Genomic DNA, 6,000 nt, shown 5'->3' with positions numbered 1-6,000 from the left:
CAATGCTCACTATCTCGAGGTGATAAGGAAGATGGAAGCACGGCTCCAAAGTTTGGAGTTAAACCGAGAAGAAATGCATCAAAACCGTGAGAGAAGAACTCCTCCTCCTAGTCGGCATTCTTCAAGGCACTCCCATGGTTATTATGAAGATAATCCAAGGCCAAGACATCATTACCATGAAGAGAGGCGCCAACATGTGGCTGGCCCTTGTTTTCCTAATGTAAAACTTCCTAGTTTTAGTGGTGAAAGTGATCCCAATATATACTTAGGATGGGAGGCTAAGGTTGAGCAAATTTTTGATGTAAATGGGGTTAGAGATGAGTTTAGGGTTAGATTAGCTTCTTTAGAATTTTTAGACTATGCCATGCAATGGTGGCATCAATATCTCATGGACATTGAACTACACAAGAGGCCGCCCGTGGTCTCTTGGAACGATTTGAAAGCTTGTTTACGCGCTAGATTCGTACCCCCACACTTTAGGAAAGACCTATTGTTGAAACTCCAACGGTTTCATCAAGGCGCGCTAAGTGTGGATGATTACTTTAAACAATTAGACACGCTTTTAATTCGAGTTAATATGGATGAGAGTGAGGAAGCTAAGATAGCTAGGTTTGTGAGTGGCCTTCGAAGGGACATTCAAGACGTGGTAGAGTTACAAGAATATTCTTCTTTGGAAAATGTGGTGCACCTTGCTAGTAAAATTGAAAATCAACTTGCAAGGAAAAATGCTTTCAAAAATTCTTCTAAGGATAACTACTACCACTCTTCTTGGAAAAATAAAAATAACTCTTTTTCAAATATCCCTTCTAAGGACTCTACTTTCAAACCTAGAGAGTCTAAGCCTTCCACTTCCAATTCTAGGCCTAAATCACCACCTAAATCGTCTAGTAAGAAGTGTTTTAAATGTTTAAGCTATGGACATATTGCTTCTAATTGCCCTACTAAACGAACTATGTATATGCATGATGGGGTAGATAGTAGTGAGCATGAGTCCGAATCTTCTAGACATTCCTCACCTTCTAGATCCCCAAGTGAGAGTGAGAGTGAAAAGCCACATGAGGGTGACCTATTAGTAATAAGACGCATGCTTGGTCAAGTTTTAAAACCTTTTGATGAAACTCAAAGAGAAAATATTTTTCATTCAAGGTGTCTTATTAATGATAGAGTATGCTCTTTGATTGTGGATGGGGGGAGTTGTGCGAATGTGGCAAGCACAAGAGTGGTAGACAAACTTGGATTACCTACCATCTCTCATGCCAAGCCCTACAAATTACAATGGTTAAGTGAGGTAGGTGAGATTGTTGTTAACAAGCAAGTCCTCATTACATTTTCTATTGGTAAATATAAAGATGAGGTCTTGTGTGATGTTGTCCCAATGGAAGCCACACATATTCTTTTAGGTAGGCCATGGCAATTTGATAGAAAAGTTTTTCATGATGGCTTTACCAACAAAATGTCTTTTAACTTCCATGGGCACAAAGTCATTCTTAAGTCTCTCTCTCCAAAGGAAGTTCATGAGGACCAAGTTAAAATGAGAGAAAAGAGAAAGAAAGAAAATGATATAAAAAATTCCAAGAGAAGCCTTCTCATGTCCACACAACAAGTTACAAAGGTAATAGTTACTCAAAAGCCTATTTTTTTAGCTATTCCTAGGACTATTGGATGTGAGTCGACTAAGGATAGTCCCACATGTTTGAACAATTTGGTAAAAGAATATGAAGATATGTTTCAAGATCCTCCTAAAGGCTTACCACCTCTAAGAGGGATTGAACACCAAATAGACTTCATGCTCGGGGTTTCTTTACCAAATAGCCCTGCATATAGGACCAATCCCAAAGAAACTAAAAGAGAAAATGAAAAAACAAATGAAGTACATGCTAAACCGAGTCATAATACCTTCTCAACTAATTCAATTTTGTTGACTCGTGCTACGCCAACAAGGTATCCTTCTTCTTTGTCTTGTTCATTACCCAAGGTTCCTACTTATACACCATATTGGATGAAGAATGTTAAGGATGATTTTTTCATACCTTCTAGTTTTTCAAATAATATCATTTCTAAACAATCTTTTCCAACATGTGCTATGTATAGGACATCTTTTTCTGAACTCCCAACATTTCAACGTACTAAGTCATGTTTGCCTATTTTTTCTTGTATTCTCTTATCTAATTGCAAACTGACTTTGTTTTATGCAGGAGTACTGAATTCGTGGACGAATTCTCTCCAACTTGGGGAGTATGATGAGAATCAAAAAGATGTTATCAATAGAAGAAATGGACAAGGGCCAAAGCATTTAAAGTTCTTCTTATTAGTCTTTGCAAAAGATGAGGCCCAAGCCCAAAGCCCAAGCCCAAGCCCAAGAAGCCCAATTCCAAACCATGAGGGGCAAGGCCAAGCATTAAATAAAAGAGCATCATTTGAATGACTCTTGTAGTAGGTGTGGATATTAAATAAATAGGTGTGAATGTATTAGAGAGAGTCACTTTGTCCATGTGACTTAGTAGGGGGGTGTAGGTGTAGTTTTTAGGAGGTGTCATAGTAGAAAAAGGTCACACCTCCCATGTGACTTGTTTTTGGTGGGAATTTCAAATGAGTTTTATTTGAAATTTCCCACCTATTTTTCAGCACCTCTAGGCTATAAATAAAGGTGCTTAGCTTGTACAATTCAGATTGGAATTTTATAGTAGAGAGACTATACTCAAATTTGGAGAGAAATTGTGAGTCTTGAGTCTTCTTCTTCCTTTGCCTTATCTTGTGAGCAATGGTGAGCTTCAAGTGGCGGCACTCCATCATTTATCTTGGTTCAAGGTTCCAAGTGGCGTGAATGGCTTCTTCCAATTCTCAAAATCCAGCAAGCATCTTCCTATAAGTGTTCTTCTTCCTTTTTCTTCAATTTTTCCATTCGTAGTTTTTTATTCCTAGAGTTTTACTTCATTTTCTACCGTTTAATTTTGTGTTTCCAGCATTGTTTCCTTGATTCTGTTTGGTGCAGTAGCTTAGCTTTTCAATTCTATCCAGTTTTCAATTTGTGTTCTTCCTTTCTTGTTGTTTGATTCCATTTGACAATATATGGACTTCCATATGAGTTTTGGTTGGTGCAAAGTCTTGGTGAGTTCTTGAATTAGAACATTGATCCAATTCTAAGTAAAGTGCCACTATGACCAGCTCAAGTTGCTCCTAAGTATGTCAAAGAATCATGTATTCTTGTAGTTACATTCACATCACTTGGGCCCCCACTTGGGCTTGGGATTCTTGGGCTTGGGCCTTAGACGCCTCCTCTACTTGGTTTTCATCAATACCTCATGCAGTCCTCCCTCTTAGTTGGCCAATAGTACCCAGCGAGAACGACCTTCAAGGAGAGAGCTCGCCCTCCGACGTGGCTTCCACAAATGCCTTCATGGAGCTCTGCCATGATATGGGTACACTAATCCTCACTTATACAAGTGAGGATAGGATGAGTGTAGCCATGACGGAACAACTTTCCGTCCACCAGAGTATACCTTCGTGCATTCCTCTTGACCGTCTTTGCTTCTCCGGGCTCTTCTGGGAGCATACCATCACCAAGGTAGCGCAGATAGGGCGTCATCTAGGTCTCCACTATGTCGACCTGTAAGACCTCCAACGAATCTTCTCCCGACAAGCAATAAGCATTTATCTTGGGCACCTTCAACGTTTCTTGTGTCAACGATCGGTGCCTCCTTCCTTTTACTAAGCTGACCTCCAAGGTCTCTATATGACTGACCTCTACTACTCCATTTGTAGTGGTCCTGGGTGACTTTAGGGTCTCCTGGATAACTAACCTTTTTCGACCTCCCTTGCCTGAGCTTGCCAGCTTGGCCAGCAGGTCTGCTTGGGCATTTTGCTCCCTTGGGACGAGCACCAGCTCGAATGTGGGAAAAGTTTCCCTCAGAAGTGTAACATACCTCAAGTACAATGCCATTTGTGGATCTTTGGCCTGGTACTTACCTGTGACTTGCCAGTTACCAACAACAAGTCACCTTTTACCAACAAACTTTGAGTGCCCAATTCTTTGGTGATACAAACCAAGACAACAAGAAGATGACCAAGGATGCACACTATGAAAGGTCATCTCAACATTCAAGTGAAGACCTCACCAGAGGGAAAAATGGACAAAGACCAGAGCATCTCAAGTTCTTCATGCTGCTCTACGTAAGAATAAAAACATGTTGTAAATAATTTAGGCTCACTTTACGGGTCCAAATAGAAGAGATAGGCTAGAATAAGGTGCCTTTAGCATAATAGGGTTTGTGGGTAGCATTTTAGCTTGTTCCTAGCCCTTTTGGAAGACATTTTGACCTAGTTTCTAGAAGTTAAGCCTAGGATGCGGGTTTGACTTAGTCAAACCCTAAGGCTGCCCATTTTTTCCTTTTTCCCATTCTACCCCTTTAGCTTGTTCTCTAAGGCTTCTTCACCTATAAATAGGAAACTTACCTAGTGTATTTTACAAGTTGAACTTAATAGAAGAAGAGTTACTCTGCACAATTTTGTGAGAGGTGTTAGTGAGGTTTGAATTCCTCTTAGCATTTAGGTCTTATCTTGTGAGTATTGAGAGCTCTCAAGTGACCGCTATCATCACTTATCTAGAAGGCCAATCACACTCCAAGTGGCGTGTTCCACTTGTCAACTTCATCACATAAGCTTTCTTCTTTCTTCATCTATTCTTCCATTTTCATTCCATTTTTACTCTTTGTATCATGATCTTGTTTGGTTTTCCTTGTTTCCATTCGACAATTCTATTTGATTTCCTTTCCTTGTTCTTTAATTTCGCACCTTCTAGTATCGTTTTCACCTTATAATTATCTTTTCCTTTTGCTCTTGTGAAGTGAACCTTCACACTTACTTAACCACTTGGTTAAGTTTGTGTCAAGTGGGGATCTTCTTAGAGTTCTATATTCTTGCTTAAAAATTCCAATCTAAGTGTCACACCATAAAATGAAAAATCCTAAAATCAACTCACATCATGTGGTTATCAAAGCTTAGGTTCTTGAGCTTATTTTTCTTTGATTTGATTGGTAGTTTACATTCTTTACATTCAAGCACCTTTAATTTCTTGTCTTTAAATTCAAGTACCTTTAATTTCTTGTTTTTAAATTCAAGTACCTTTAAATTCTTATCTTTACATTCTTATAATTTAATTTTCAGCCTTTATTTTCTTGCAATTTTCATTCGGCCATTTTATTTTCCATAGCTTTGTTTTGATTTTGGATTGTTATTTTTTGTGTTTTATTGTGTTCTTGCCTTTTTGCTTTAAGTCATATGTTCATTAGTATTCTAGGAGTCCTTGCTTTGATTCTACTTACTTTGCTTTTAATTTTAAAAGTTTGAGAAGTAATTAGAAACTTGTTTTAGTAGAAGTAGATTTAAGTTCCAAACAAAAGAATTCAAGTGTTCAATTATATTGAATCCTAAAGTTTTTGTGAAAACTGGAGTTGTTGGAAATTATGCATGATTAAAACTATGGACATTTCATTTCCATAATTCAAAAACTAGTATAAAAAAATAAAAAGAAAAGAAGTGAAAACGCAAATTTGTGGTATCAATTCCTAAAGAAAAACATTTTCCAAATTTTGATTCAACTTGATTGGCAAATTGATTTCAACCATTGTGGAAATTTTATCCTTTTGCTTTAGCAATTTCTAAAGAAAAGTTTCATTGTTAAAAGTTTAGTAAGTATCTTTGAGTCCTTTTTGTGTGCCTTTTTTCTTGATTGTCTTTCTTCAAGTTTTGTCATAATTTCTTTCTCAAATTTGGTTTATCTTTTCTTGCTTAATCTTTTCTTTTTTGTCTTCTATTTCTTTTCCTTAAGTTTTGTGGTGGTTTCCTTTAAGATCAAGTGTTTAAGGCCTTGACTTTTTCATTTGAAAGTATCTCAACCGCAAGAAAGACCTTTTGTGAAATGGAAGAATTTATTTGAAGTGCTTAATTTCACCAAAAGCGACGCAAGCGTGAGGAGTGTTTAAATTGTTTTCACTAATTGTT

Source organism: Phaseolus vulgaris, chromosome 8 (genome assembly GCF_051622355.1).
Source record: "Phaseolus vulgaris cultivar YP4 chromosome 8, ASM5162235v1, whole genome shotgun sequence".
Classification (NCBI taxonomy): Eukaryota; Viridiplantae; Streptophyta; class Magnoliopsida; order Fabales; family Fabaceae; genus Phaseolus; species Phaseolus vulgaris.
Note: the sequence above shows the minus strand (reverse complement) of the source record.